This window comes from Myodes glareolus, chromosome 1 (genome assembly GCF_982192425.1).
Source record: "Myodes glareolus chromosome 1, mMyoGla1.1, whole genome shotgun sequence".
Classification (NCBI taxonomy): domain Eukaryota; kingdom Metazoa; phylum Chordata; class Mammalia; order Rodentia; family Cricetidae; genus Myodes; species Myodes glareolus.
The window spans coordinates 116,245,168-116,261,623 of NC_142026.1; positions in this window are offsets into that span (position 1 = coordinate 116,245,168).

The following is a 16,456-nucleotide window of genomic DNA, read 5'->3' on the forward strand; positions in this document are numbered from 1 at the left end:
GGTCACATGCTTAAATAGAACAGGTTTGCCCCTAACAGAAACCTCGTAAACCACATAATCCCAACCCTGGCTTTACAGACGTCAAAGCCAGAGCTAAGTCATTGTCCGCCATAATAGCCCTGTAAAGGCAGAACTGTGACCAGAAGCCTGGCCCTCTGTCCTGATAAGGAGCGCTTCTGCAGCTGGCGAGGATTTTACCAGCAGATCTCATTCGGGGACTTCAGCACACACTCCTCATGGGTTTGGGGGCTCTCACTGCAGGCTAGTTTGGGGTTAATAGCAATCTGCCTTGATGGTTTTCAAATGGGAAAGTAGAGGTGAGTGTTCCCAACTGGGAGGTGGATTGCAGGAGCCATGAAGATAACAAAGTAGGCATTGGTGTTGGTGTGTGTTGGGGTGTGTGTGTGTGTGTGTGTGTGTGTGTGTGACATAATTCTTCAAATCTTGCTCACTAATATACTTTTTTAAAAAACAACTTTTGCTGTTTTTACATTATAAACTAGACAATGCCTTGATGAGCACAGATGATCAAAACAGTGCAGCTTTTATCTTTTTGGCATTTTTATGCCATATTTGCCAATGTTGTAGATTGTAGGAAAACAACCAAAGTAAGCAGAAATAGGGTACTTTCCTTTTAAAATGTAATCTGATAGGAATAATGGTTTTAGCTCGGGAAACTAAAGCAAATATAACCTACAAAGGTGGAAAATCAATAGAATTTCTTTTAGGGATTTTGTTTTTTTTTTCTTTTCTTTTTTTAAATTAATTAATTAATTAATTAAAATTTTCCACCTCCCTTTTCCCTCCCCCTCCCTCTCTAGTCCTAAGAGCAGTCAGGGTTTCCTGCCCTGTGGGAAGTCCAAGGTCCTCCCCCCTCCATCCAGGTCTATTTCTCTGTAGCATCGGAGCCTGTCCTGAAATTGGTTCTGATGACCAGGCAGGTCTCAAACTCCTAGAGATCCACCTGCCTCTGCCTCCCAAGTAATGAGATTAAAGGTGTGCACCACTAATGCCCAGCTGGGAAATTTCTTGTAATAAAAATTCTCTAATGGTCTTTGGAGGAAATAAAGAAACAAGTACAGTAGGGATCTTACCACCCAGTTGAGGAGAAGGCTCAGTCAGCAACATGTTTGTCAGGCAAGCATACAGGCCTCAGTTTGATTGCCAAGAATCCAGGTAATCAGTAGTCTGCCAGCAATGGAGAGGCAGAAATGCAGGGCTCTCTGGGGCTTGCTAGCCAGAGAGTTTACTCTAATTGGTGAAGTCTGGTTTCAGTGAGAGACTGTCTCAATAATACTAACACTACTAATAATAGTAATAATATACAGAGTAATTAAAGAAGTCACCCAATGTTAAACTTCAGCCTTGACATTTCTGTACTTAATGTCACAAATTTCTTGGAAGGAATGATGTAGTCAGGAGGAGTTTTATTCATGTATTCTTTATTTACCTTACTTGTGATTACTAAGTGATTTCTTAAAAAGTTTATAAACCCATAACCTGAAGTCATGAGATAATCCGGGTATCTGTCAGTCTATCTATCTATCTATCTATCTATCTATCACAAATATATGTATCTATCGACTATCTATATCATCTATCAATCGTCTATATCTACCATCTATTTATTTAATTACCATCTAGCATATATCAACCATTTCTTTGTCTATTCTCTCTTTATCAGTATGTATCTATCTGACATCTATTTGCCATCTATCATCAGTCTGTCTGACTCTATACAAGTATGAATAACAGAGAAAAGTTATAATAAAGAAGAATATATCATAAAAAAACTTCAGCCTTGAAGTGCATGTAAATATATAAGCACCCACCCACACATGCGTACACACACAAAATCCAATACAAATGCACAAAGCACATGAAATATTCTTACTCTTTGCTGGATGTCACATATCTGCATGTGATGTCTGGGGCTACTACAGCTGTCTTGGAACCATGAGTCAAGCATCATTATCCTTACTGATAATGAGAGTAACAGAAGAGGAAAAGAAGAAACGTGCCCTGACGGCTGAGTGAGTAGAGCAGCATGTATGTAACTAATCCTGTATTTCACCGTTTCATACGCTTGTCAATCATTTAGGCTGGGCTTGCTATACATAGATCAAATAATCCCAACAGCTACAGTTTCTAAAGACTGCTAAAGACAAGCATTACTGTGTTTTAAAATGTCTTGATGACATGTACTGTTAGGCCCTGAAGAGATGGCTGAGCAGGTAAGAGCTCTTCCAGAGGAGGAGGGTTCAATTCCCAGCCCTAATGGCTCACAACAGTCAGTAACTCTGGGTCCAGGTGACTCGGTGACCTCTTCTGGCTTCTACGAGCACTAGGCCCACAGATGATCCACTGACATGCATGCAGGAAAAGCATCCATACACAGAAAATAATTTTTAAAAAAAACGATTAAGACTTGTTTTAAATGCTCTTGCAATCTAGGGAATGAAAGACTTTATGCCACCAAACTGAAGCAGGAACACAGATACAAACTCTAAGGCTGGACTTGCCAGATCCTACATGCCCCTTGTTTTTGTATCTCCAACAACACAAGGGTGTTTTTGAATAGTTGAAAAACGTAAGGAGGACATTTTCCGGCATGAATTCAAATTTCAGAGTCTAAAAGTGGAGTGTCATTGGCTCACAGACACTCCTCGTCTTAACTATGGCTACCTTTATTCTCCAAGGGAGGGGGTGCCTGCAGGTGTTGGGCAGGGAAGTGAACAGTGTGAAGAGAAGAGAATGAAAACTCAGTCCAGATCGACTTTGTCCACCTGGAACAAGACTTCTAAAGAGTGTAAAACCAGGTGTGTCCTTTTCGGCATATTTAAAACTCAGTGCAATCTGGGGAAAAGATTCCTGGTGTAATACAATCCCCAGTGCACAAGAAAGAGTAATTACATTGACACTTGATTCAGGGCATATGCCATTTCTTCCAAGATGGGTTCTACCGACAGGTTACCTATACTAGCTTACAGGCCTAAGGAAGGGTCTGGTCCTCTGTCGGTCGTATAGATAGCATAGAGATCACTTGAACTATTAGCCACCTCTGGTCCTGGTTGTGGGAGCTTGGGGTAGCCTCTGGCTGTAGGGTCATTTAGACTATCTCTGGTCCTGGTTGTGGGATCTGGGTATGCCCTATCCCAACAGTTAACATCTTTCTCATTGGGAAGACAATTCTACATGGTTAAAATTCCTGGTTTGTCTAGAGCTCTGTGGCTCAAGACCCTTCACACTGTATTCCCAACACTCAAAGTCCAATTAGCTGCGCATGACCTTCAGATCCTACATTTACTGTCTGGTTTCTCTCAGAAAACACTCACTGGCCCCAGTAACAGACCCCGTGTTTTAGTTCCTTTTCTGTTGCTGTGATAAATACTATGACCAAGGCAGCTTGTACAAGGAAGAGCTCATTTGGGCTTATGGTTTCAGAGCAATGAGTCCATTACAGCTGGGAAACATGGTAGAAAGCAGAAGACGTGGTGGCGGAAGGCTAAGGCTCACATCCTGGAAATGGGGTGTGGCTATCTAACCTCGAAACCCACCCCCAGTGATACACTTCTTCCAGCAAGGCCTCAACTCCCAAACCGCCCCAAATAGTACCATTAGCAGGGGACCAATTATTCAAATACTGGCATAGTGGAAATTTCTCATTCAAATGACCAAACCAAGGAATCGCAAGCCTGACTACATAGCAAAATTACTTGTGTTGTGTAATGTTTTATTCTTTCGGCTTTCTGAGGGACCCACCACCCAGCTCCCAAATAAATCACACACACACAGGGGCTTATTATTACTTATGAATGCCTGGCCTTGGCTTGGCTTGTTTCTTGCCAGCTTTTCTCAACTTATGTTATCCTGTCTACCTTTTCCCTCTAGGCTTTGATCTTTCTTACTTCTGTATATCTTACTTTCCTTCTTACTCCGTGGCTGGCTGGGTGACTTGGTAGCTGGCCCCTGATGTCCTTCTCTCCTTGTTCTCTTGCTGCTGCTGCTGCTGCTGCTCTGCCTCCGCCTCCTCGTTTCTCCTTTTATACTCTGTGCCTGCCAGCCCCGCCTATCCTTGCTTCTGCCTCACTATTGGCCATTCATCATTTTCTTAGGACCATCAGGTGTTTTAGACAGGCAAAGAAACACAGCCTCACAGTTAATCAAATGCAGCGTAAACAAAAGTCACACACCTGAAAATAGTATTCCCCAACACACTTGATGAACTTTAAGAAACAGAAACCAGGACTCACCCAAACTAGACAAATAGAAATGCAGCCAGAGTTGCAATAGGAAATTAAGGCAGAGAGCTATTATGCCAGATAATGCAAGTGGACCACAAAATACAGGTGAGTTTACTGTGGACATGAGTATGGTAATGTGTTTACACAACACTAGATTTTCAAATGCAGCTGTAAACCCTCACATATTACCCAACATTCTTTGCAAATGTCTATTGCACACTGAGTAGCCAACTCAGTTTGCAAGGCAAGGTTAGCAGCAGGCAGAGCTGGGTGAAGGTCCTTCTGCTCTTCCTAGATAGAAATTGTGGGTGGACAGGAAGCCCTGCAAATGCCAGTGTCTAACAGCTTTCTCTTCCTTCCGTGTTTGACAGCAGAGAGTGTCAGCAGTGGCCAGAGAGAAGTAAGGATAAGGGGATCTTCTAATGTTATACAGCTTAGATGTGATAGGCTCAGTCTCGCCAGTGTTACGGTCTCTCTATGGGCCTGGGGTGTTGCGGCTTCTGGCCCTTAGCAGTGGACAGATGCTATAATGTTAAGCCTAGAGTCTGAGTCCCTTGACTCTGAAGACTAGACAGGTCTCTGGAATCTTTTATGGTGACCAGGACCTGTAGATTCTCCTCTCTGGTTTCTGGTAACCTTCTATCTGTTTTCTGCATCCACTGCCTCCCCACTCCCCTCTCTCAATTTTTTTTCTTTTCAATTTCCCTTCCTCCTGCCTTGGCCACTCTTGAACTATCCAGGTGAACAAGGAAGTTATCAATGGCTCCTGCCAGGATCCAGGAAACTTGCCTATGTTGGGACAACATTTGGGAGGCAAGGTATAGTTGGGCACCTACTGCTGCCTGGAATCCAGGACACCTAGAAGGTCTTCTCCAGAAAATTAAACAATAGGCTTGCCAGAACCACCAATGTGTAGGTATCCTGTGGGTGGGAGGTCAGGAGACCCAGCAGGCAGTCTTATGTCATTGGGCCATGCTAGGGCTCCAGGGAAAATTCAGTTCTGTGGGCACTGCTGGCAGGTAGGCCTGAGGCCTCTAGCAATGGCTACTTCTTCAGCCATTGAGTGGCATTTGCCAGTATTTTGTGCTGGGAAGCTGGGTGCAGGGCTTGGAACCCAGCTGTTAGCCATAAGCAAGGCTGTTTAGAAACCCAACACCAGAAATTAGAAACTAGTACTGAATCTCATTGTCTTCCCTCCCCTCCATCCTTGTGTTTATAGCTCAGTCCAAACTACTAAAGTAAGAAAGAAACATGAGGCAGTATAGAGAAAAGGCTTTACTGGACCTGATATTCCAATATATGAGGGGACACAGCACAGGAAAATGTCTTCTGGCCAACTCACTGAGGCTGCCTACTTAGCCTGCTTACACAGCCCAAGAAAGGGATTTTGGACCAATCACAGTCATTTGCTTAACATACACTGTGGACCAAAGGCAACCAAGGAGACTTGCTAATGGTAGTCTTGCCCCTTTTAACCAATTACAGTCATTGAAGCTGTGTTTTTAACCAACCATAGGCTGTCTCATAGATCATTATGTCTCCTGTGTCAATATATATTGGAAGTATGTGATCTGCTTTTTTGTTTTGACTTTACAGGGGATCATAGTTAAGATATTGCATGAATCTCAGAGCAGTCTTTGAACTTTAGACTTTATAATAGTCTCTTTTGAAGTTAGACTGAATGCATTTTTGCGTTATGATGTGGCTACAAGCCTTTGGGGACTGGAAGTAGAATGCAGTGGTTTGAAAGAAAATGGCCCTCTAAGGGAATGGCACTATTGGGAGGTGTGGCTTTATTGGAGTAGGTATGGCCTTGTTGGAGGAAGTATGTCACTGTGAAGGCGGGCTTTGGGGTCTCATATGTGCTCATGTCGCATCCAGTGTCTCAGGCCACTTCCTGTTGTGTGCACAAAATGTTGAACTCTTAGCTACCTGTCCAGCATCATGTTTGCCTGCACACTGCCACGTCCGACCATGATGATAATGGACTCAACCTCTGAACAGTGAGCCACCTAATTAAAATGCTCTTTTTTTATAAGAAGTGCCATGGTCATGGTATCTTTACAGCAATAAAGCCCTAATTAAGACAAGTGCTTATAAGATAAAAATTTAAACTTATTGTTAACACTGACAGTGGTTATAACAGAATGTTCCAGTTTTTATTTGAAAATGGCATACATGCATACAAGGTACTGCCCCTTACTCTACTCCAATTCCCTCCAAGACCACCTGATTACATTTCCCTCTCAACTTCATATCTTCTTTTCATAATTAATTAAGTTCACTGAGTCCAATTAGTGTTCCACACATGCACACAGATCCAGGGCTATCCCCTGGGGCATGGAGTCCTAACAGGAGTCACACCCCTAAAGAAAGTGACGTTCTTTCCCCTAGCATCCGTTAGCCATCAACTTCCAACAGCTCCTCAGCTGGGGGGGGCCTCACAAGCCCCCCAACAATACTATCACAGGTTTTAACAGCACCTACTAATGCTTCACACCTTCCTAGTGCCCAAGTAGAAGTGGGTCCTCCCAGGATGTCTCAGAATGGTATTAGGAGTAAATATATACAGCATGTTCTTATTTAAATGTTGACATAACTAGCAAACCCTGGTGGTACTAATTGCTCTCACTCCGAGAAATAGCAGAATTGGAAAAAAAAATCACATCCAGGAGAATTAAATTTTTATCAGCTAAGTAGTATTTGAGGGGGAAATAATTCTAGCAAGAAAAGATTAAGAATAGGGGGGATATAATCAAGGCACTGAGAGGAATGTGTGCATCTTAACTAGAGTTTCCTGATGTTACATTAGGAAAAATTCATAGCTTTTATTCATAAAAAGCTGTCTGAATAATTACCACGTATCAGGACACAACATGCAAAGTACTGGGCTAAGAGATAACTGTTATTTCTGAAGGTCCGCCCCCTAGAGTTTCGACAACCTTTCAGCATAGTGCAACCACCTAGGAAGCAAGTGTTTGTAAGTTTATAGAGACATGTCACAAATGATCCACAACAGTGTCTATTTGTAGGAATGATTCCATGAGCCAAAAACATGTTCCCAAGACCACACAGACAGGAAGTAGCCTGGCTTGACTGGAAACAGATTCTTAAATGTAAATTTTAGTCAAGAAGAAAACACCTTCTAACTTGGTGGAGGAATGACTGATCTTGTAGCTTGAATAAGACTGGCCCCCATAGGTTCATATATCTGAATGCTTAATCACTAGGGAATGAAATTGTTTGAAAGGATTAGAAGGATTAGGAGGTGCGGCCTTGTTGGAGGAAGTGCACCACTGGGGATAGGTTTTGAGGTTTCAGAAATCCACATCAGCCCCAGTGTCATGCTCTCTCTGGCTGCTGCCTATGGGCGAAGATGTAGCTCTAGAACTATGCCTGGCTACATGCCACCATGAACCCATCCGTGATAGTAATGGGGTTTTGACTTATTTTCGGATTGATGTTCAGATCCTGTTCACTGGTATTAAAAAAATTCAAGGTATACACTTACACAAGTAGAACAGGTGTGTAAAACAACACAGAAGCATGGTCTTGAGTCTGTTGTACTTCAAGGGGACGCCTAAAGAACTTGGGTTATGAAGGCACATGGAAGGATTCCAGCTGGACCACACTCCTCTATTAAATTTTCATGCCTGAAGAAGCTAATGTCAACTCACTATTAGACTCATTATTAGTCAGTTTGTAAAACAAATTACAACCCAGGAATGAGGGCATCTTCTTGAACATGGCAGAAATAAGGAATCAAGCAAAGACAAGCATTTATATATTTATTTTCATGTATGTATAATGTAAAGAATACAAAGTAATATACTAAAAAGGGCACCATCTACACCGTGTAATATATAACAATGATCTTTCATCAGTACAAGTACAATCTAAGTCTCCAGAGAGACAGTTCCATTGGCAATGTATGGCTGAATGGTATGAGAGTCATTGGTAATAATGTATGAGACTCTGTATCAGATCCAAGTGGGACAGTCACCTAAACCAGAATTCCTCAAACCATGATCTACAAACTGGTTCTGGCTTGTAAATCGTGTGTGAATAATCTAAGATAACTAAAGCAGCTGAGAGCAGAGACACTTACAGCAAGTTAACTTTTATGAAACAACCCACACATGACATTGATTTGCTTGACTGATACCAATTGAATTAAAGTAGAATTAATGATTTCATTTGTGGAATAAGAGTCACACAGCATGGACTGCTAGTGACCGTTGCAAATAGAATCATGTATTGGTTTTTGATGAACTAGATATTTTAAAATATTTGTTGTATTACAGTGTGTGTGTGTGTGTGTGTGTGTGTGTGTGTGTGTGTGTGTGTGCATGCACACATGCACTGAGGTCCCCTAGAGCTGGAGTTGTAAGCTACCTGACATGGACGGTTCAGTCCTTTGAAAGAGTAGCCAATGCTCTTAATCACCGACTTAGAAATGCTCTTTAGAAGTAATAAACAGTCTTTCCCTTGTAGGCAGATTGAGAAGTATTAGTGTCCTAGGCATGACTGATAAACCTCTTCTATTCTTTTATCTTTTACTTTATTTATTTATTATGTACATAGTGTTCCACCTGCATGTATGCCTGCATGACAGAAGAGAGCATCTGATCCCATTCCAGATGGCCGTGAGTCACCATATGGTTGCCGGGAAATGAGTTCAGGACCTCTGAAAGAGCAGCTAGTCCTCTTAATCTCTGAGTCATCTCTCCAGTCCCCCCACTTTCAATTTTTAGTCACCAGTCACTTCTTTATGTTTGTCTGGATCTGAGCTCCTACAAGCAAACCCCAAAATACTTAGGCATGGGATGACCTGAGAGACCTCCAGGCAGCATCCATAAACAGGTTTAGAGCTGGCTGTCTTGTGTGTATGCTGGGAGGAAACAGAGACAGTGTGCCACTGTAACACTTCAGTTTTATAAAAGTCATCAAGAGGTCAACCTGATTCCTGTTCGTTCTTCTTATTGAGGTCTACTCATTCTCGGGAGATACTTTTTTATCAAAGTAAACTGATCAGTAAAAAATATATCCATAAGAATAAATGCATTGTTTTACAAAAGCCACTGTCTAGAAATATGGTACTAAGAGCCAATTATTTAATGTGTCCCAATGAAGACACAGTGTGATGAGTCTATAGCTACTTTGAAAGCTCCACACTGAAGAGTAGAAGGTTCACTTAGCTGTCTGAAGGCGTTAGCAATTGATCTTCAATTGCATTATTATTAGAACCATTTTCTCCTAGATGGTCAAGGACTAGGGCTCTCCTAAATGCTTTGGAATACATACGCTATCTAGTTGTGAAATATTTAGTAGTCTAATTTTACTCAGAAGCACGAACCCTTTTAGACATTGTGTGTCGTGTGTATAGGCATGTGTGCGTGTCCATGAGTGCACATGTGTCTGTGGAGGTCAGAGGTCAGTGTCTTCCTCTGACACTCTCCACCTTATATTTTGGGGCAAATCTCTCAGTGTTTCAAGCTCCAGTTTTAGCTAGACTGGCTAGCCCTGACAATCTGCTTGGCTTGCCCTAAAGTGCTGGGATTATGGATGTACACCAACTTTATGTGATGCTAGGGATGCATCCTCCAGTTCTCACACTTGAGCAGTCATACTTTACCACTGAGCCATCTCCCTGGTCTCCAAAACATGAGCCCTGTAAGACAAATATGGTGGGCCTCTAAATCCCAGAAGTCATACACATCTTTCTCTCACTAAAATTGATGTTTTTGCTTGTAAAGGCATTTGCACCAGAGATTTTAGTTTCCTCACCCCTTCACCTCACAATTCAACACATTTCTCTCCATTTCCTGTGGTGCAGAAAAAAGGTGGTTTGCTCACAGGTACTCCTAAAAATATTCAATGGCTACCTATGTATTTAATAAGTCCTATTATTGGCATTCATTCAACATTTATCAAGCAATTATTTATCTTCTGCTGAGCAGGTGCTCAGTAAAAATTGATCTGCATAGGGTTGTCTGGAGTCTAAATAATGGAAGAGCATCATAGTTCTCATCAAAACTAAGATGCCAACATAATGCTTATTGCTAGTATACCACAGAGCTGTCCATTTTACAGTTAGCACATTTGGGATGGCAGAAACAATTTTTAGAAACAAACATGTAATTACGATGTGGGGGGAAAGACACAATCCCACAGTAAAAGACAACTTCACATTAAGACATGTGAAGGCTGGGAAGAAAACTTTATTTATAGATAAAATGCTTCACTACCTATCACAGCCCCATTAGAGAAATTCTCATCAAACTATAATTTGTAAAAATCATATCTCTCCATAGTGTTATAAAATGTTATTTTTAATGATATATTTTTATTTTATGTGCACTGGTATTTTGCCTGCACATTTGTATGTGTGAGGGTGTCGAATCACTTGGAGCTGGGGATATAGACAGTTGGGAACTGCCCACTGGGGTTCTTGGAATTGAACCCAAGACCTCTGGGAGAGCAGCCAGTCATCTTAACTGTTGAGCCATCTCTCCTTCCTCTCTTATTCTTTTCCTATCCTCACAGATTCTGTGGGCACCACAGGGACAGCCAACATCTTCTCCCGGACCTCTAGGGTCTTTCTCAACTAAGACTTGAGGGTATCTGCAAGTAACTCATCGGAAGGAGCTAGAATTATCCGAATACTTGTTACTGTCATTTGAATGGAACATATCCCATATGGGTGTGTGCATTTGATCACTTGGTCTTCAGCCAATGACATCATTCTGGGAGATTGTCAAACCGTTATGGGGTGGAGGCTGACTAGAGAAGTGGGCCAGTGAAGTGCGGGTGGGCTTGAAGTTTAAAGCTTGGCCCCACTGCTCATCTTTTCTGTTTCCTGACTGCAGACTATGATGCCACAAACCACCTCGCTCTCCTGTTAACAGGCCCTCTCCACCATGGTGGGCAGTAGCTCCACAAACCCTAGGAAGCTGCTTCTTATCAGCGTTTTTTAAACAGAATCAATGAAAGTAGCCAATGCAGAAAATCAGCACCAAGCGTGGAGGTAACACTGGAGTGAGCCTGGCATGCAGTTTGTGGGCCTTTAGTTTTGTCCTTTAAAAAATAATATGTTGGGGTGCCCCAAGCGGCCTGCAAGCCAGGCAGAGGCTGTTGCCAGAGGGGTGCAGGTTTCCCGCGGCAAGCGGCAGAGCTGGTCCCACCATGTGGCCCAGAGAGCAGGCGGCTGGATACGGTGGACGGCAGAGTAAATGAACATAAGGCTATACATAAAGCTAAACATTTATTACTTAAAGAAGAGGCAGAGAGACAGAGAGACAGAGATAGAGAGACCTAAAGACATAAAAACATAGAGACAAAGGAGACACATGTGCACACGCTAAGAGACTGGGGACGGAAGAGAAAGAGTTAAGATGGCGACGAGGGAGGTCAGAAGTGGCTGGGAGTGGGCGTCGTTAGCCCTTAAAGGGACTAGACCCAAAGGAATAACATTTAGGATCACTCTGCCAGAGGAATGCAGAAGAGTTTAGAGACAGCAGAGGTCTGTACTCATGAGCTTTCCAGTCTCTGCTGGACATACACAGAGCGAGGACACCTCTGGATTGCCCAGTGCACACCGCCCCCACTGAGCTCAGGGAGGCTGCTCTGCCTTCTTGTTACAGATGTCATATCCTAACAATGACCTGTTTGCAATCCACTCACCACCATGGTTTCTTTCTTCGTGTACTCTTGGCTGGTGAGTCTCTGTGTACAATGGCCTCCAGGTACTGGATACTGCTCCTCATTGGAAGAGAAGGTTCTTAAAAAGCCTTGGGGAGAAATTTGTGTGCTAGAGAAGCTTCATTCAGGCATCAGGGAAAATATTGGTCATAAGTTCACTGTTTATGAATCAACTATATATATATATATATATGTATTTGCAGATATATAATACACACACACACACACACATATATATATATATATATTTAGTAGGGCATCTTTATAAAACAAGTCAGGTACTGGTTTGTTGGCAAAAATGTTGTAGCTAAAAGCTCACAGGAACCTACTCTGTATTGCCCTGTGGTAAAGGTCAGGATTCATTGATCTCAGTACTCGTGGAGAATGTGTAAAACAGGAGTTCACAGACATGAAGATCCAGCTACAGTTACTATTGAAAAGTATCTGACACTCCCTTTCCCAGTTGGGATTAACAGTGGAGAGCCCTTGCTATAAAGGGACCCCACTGTACTTTTATTTAAGTAAATAGATACTTCATGGTGTCGCATAAAACTTTGGTTAAGTTTAAGCTAATAGAACAATTTAACTAGAACTCATCAGTAAGAAACTTAATGTTTTTTTTTGAAACTTAATGATTTTGCAATATAGCTATAACACTTGTCAGTTCTAGATTTTATTCAACGTGTCCTAAACTACAATCCCACTAATCTGGAAAGAAACTTGCCTTTCTTCTGCTCTTGTATATTACTAGCCACCAATTTCAAAAACAGAAAAGTAGCCTGGTCACCTGCTGACATCTCTTTGAATTGTATATTCTGTAAGCGTAACAGGCATTTTTTTTAAAAGAAAGTCAAAATTCATTATTGAGTTTGCACTAAATAATTGAAGTTTAGCTCTGAATAATAATAGATTCGATGTAACAGCTAGACAGCACTGTGTAGCCTGAGGTCTTTGCACAGTTTGGGCAGGGAAGGACAAAGAAAGAAAGTAGCTTCAACTACCAGGCCCAAACAATGGACTATTTTCCAGTAATGAGCGAGAACAGAGGACTGATCCGGGCCACAGCAAAGGCAAAGCTTGCAGATGCCAGTTCTCTCAACAAGTGAAAGAAGCCACTGCAGTGGAACATACGCTGTGTGGTTCTATTGCTAAGACGCTCGGAGGAGGCAAATCTATAGATACAGGAAGTAGATCAGTGGGTGCCAGGCTTTGGGACAAGGGTATGGGTCAGAGGGAGAGTGACTGCTCGGTTTCCTGGGTTGTTTTTTGCAAGGACAGACTGTTCTGGGATTAGATAGTGGTGCCGGGTGAATGCACTAAATGCCACTGAACTCAAGACTGTGAAACTCTGAATTTCATGGGATAGAAATCACATCTACAAGGCTAATTGTAGACCCTCCAAATACATACAATTTTCAAAGCCAGGTAACTGCTGAGGATGTAGGGAAATAGAGGACCCACACTCTACTGGTAAGAGTATCAAATGGCTAAAGAACAGCCTGTCAGTTCAAAGCAGACTCACCACTTAACCCAGAAATAATTCCACCCAGGAAAAACAAAACCTGAACACAATCCCTCTCTCTCTCTCTCTCTCTCTCTCTCTCTCTCTCTCTCTCTCTCTCTCTCTCCCCCTTCCTCTCTCTCTCTGTCTCTCTCTGTCTCTCTTCCCTCCCTCTCTCCCTCCCTCCCTCCCTCCTTCCTTCTCTCCCTCCCCTCTGCCCCTCCCTGCACAAATGCGGATGGCAACATTGTTCATAATAGCCCAGAGTTGAAACAACCCAAATAACTACCAACTACGGATTGATAAACAAAATGTTTATAAAGGGCATTATTTGAACATGAAAAAGAGTGAAGCTACAGCATGCCTGAACACTGAAAACATTTTAAGCAGAGGAAGTCAGTCACACAGGAGTACACACTGCCATGGTTCTACTCTTACGAAGTATCCAGAAGCTAGGTGTGGACTTGGTGATTCTGAGAGACACTTACACCATCCTAGTTCCTTGACATTTTCCAGAAATGACCTAAACACAGAGTCATCTACCAGGATGGGAGGTGCAGGGTGGACTGGCCCTCTGTTTTGGTTTGTTTTTTAGGACTTTGGGTTTCCAACCAAACCATCCAAACAAAGATAACTGCAAATTAGCGTTGTCTTAGAGGACGGCTCTAAGAGTTAGGGTTCAGTCTCCTCATTTGCCTTCTATGATAAACACTACCCAAATGTGACTTGGGAAGGAAAGGGTCTATTTGGCTTACATTTCCACATCGAGTGCAGCTAGCAACCTGGGGGCAGGAATTGAAGCAGAGAACATGGAAAAATGTTGCTTGTTCCCAGGTTCACCTTCAGCTTTCTTTTTTACCTACTGGGTTTTTGAGACAGGTTCTCTCTACATAGCTCTGGCTGTACTGGACCTTACTTTGTAGACCAGGTGGACCTCAAACTCACAGAGATCTGTGTTTCCCCAGTGGCATTCTGGGATTAATGCCATGCATGCCACCACTCCCAGCCACAGTTACCTGTTCTATACTTCCCAGAAGCATTTGCCCAGGGGTGGTACCACCCAAAAGGGGTTGGGCCCTCCCACACTAACCATTAATCAGTTGCCTACAAGTCAATTTAATGGGGGACATTTTCATAGTTTAAGTTCTGTCTTTTCATATGACCCTAGTTCATGCCAAATTGACAAAATAAAAACAAACAAAAACAAAGCAGCAACAACAACAAAAACACTAACTTAGCACAGGGTTGAGTAAAGGCTAAAGACTGAGGTCAGGGGTTGCTTTTGAAAAATTGCCCTAGCATTATAATGGTTGCATAACTCCATAAATATACTTAAAAGCCATTAAGCAGTCCACTTTATTATTATTATTGATTTTCTGTTTCTGAGGCATTCTCACAAAGCCAACAGGGGAAGGTGCAGTGGCTTCAAACTTGGTGTCTTGTCAAGCGTCACTTGGAATTTGTCCTGCACTCGGCCTCGCCTGCAAGAACCACGCGGGACACAGGATCCTACTGCAGAAATAGCTTTAATGCCCCTTGGGAGAGCGAGCATCAGCCAACATGGCGGAGACCCAGATATGATGGAACCCATCCCTTATATAGGAAACAGACCCTGCTTCGGACGTGTCACTCTTGGATTGGTCCGCTGCTCCCAGTCCTAGGTGATGCCTCGGGAGTAGGCGGGGACACAGTAGTGGAAAGTTACCAACACGTGTGCGTTCACCTGGCGGTGAAACCGGATGTCAACGCCATCTTGATGATGGAGAATGTGGCTGCGGCCCCCCACAGGAATTCCTGGACTTTCTGCTTCCAAACCATAGTGCTAGAATTGCAGGGTGCACCAAAGTGAGACCCCAGCCCTCAAACACCCCTATATCCAAGAAGTTTGGAATGTTTGGAAGTGTCATCCCAGCCCCTGGTCTGGGAGTTGCCTTGGTTGAAGTACAACTCCTAGCCTGCCTTGCGTTGACCCCTCCCTGGGGAGGATCAGGACCACTCCCACAGGCTACTTATGCTCCCACTTGAAAAAGGAACACGTGGTTTGCCTGGGCTCTTCTCCCCACTATGCTGTTCCAGTCCACCCAGGAGTGCAGCATTTATTAAACATGGACATTTTTAATTTGGTCTAATGTGGTCTAATTGGAGTTATCTTTGCATCGGCTGAGAGGCTCTTCTTAAGAATTTTCCTAACACCACCGAGTCTGGTTCATTGACTGGTAGGGGTAAATTAATACACATACATGTAATACATGAGGAAGGAGGACCCCTGGGTCCCTATCCCCAAGAGCTGCATCTGTTACTGGCTGCTAGGACATGGAAGTTCGTTTCTCTTAGGAGTGTGGGCATGGGTGGGTTCTCAGTGCCTCAGAGGGTGACTTCAGTCCCAGTGCATGTAAATAGCATTAGTTGAATTCCGTGGGCTAAATAAATGATAAAAACCATTTGAAGTTGGAAGGGAGGTGTGGGGGGAGGAATCTTTGAGGGTGTTGATGGCTAGAGAGAAAGGAATGGATCTGATCGACATATATTGTATACAGGTATAAAAATTTCAAAAAAGAGTGATGAATTGTATATGAACTTATTCCAACAATCTTTGGGGAAAAGTAAGAACCCTAAGCAAAGCGTCTAAGAAGCACTGTTGTGTGCTCTGACCCGCCCCCAAGTGCTGATGAGGCTTCAGGTCATTTCTGAAAAGGGTCAAGGAAGCAGATAGCCCAAGACTCCTCCCAACGACTCTGGGTTTCCACTGACTTTGCACAATAAGCAGCCCTGAAAACTGGGGACCCTGGCTGCTGATCCGGGTTTGAACTCCAAGTCTGAAGAGTCACTAATGCTAGTTCCTGGTAGTCTCTGAGCTCCGGCTGCTGCTAAGTGGCCCCCGAAGGGCAGGTGGTACCCTGCTGTGGCTGGGAGGAGACTGGTTTTGCAGAGGAGCTGACAGCGTCTGTCTGCCGCCCGGGGAGAGGTGCCCAGACCTGTTCCACAGAAACCTAATAGCAGCTGCTCAGGT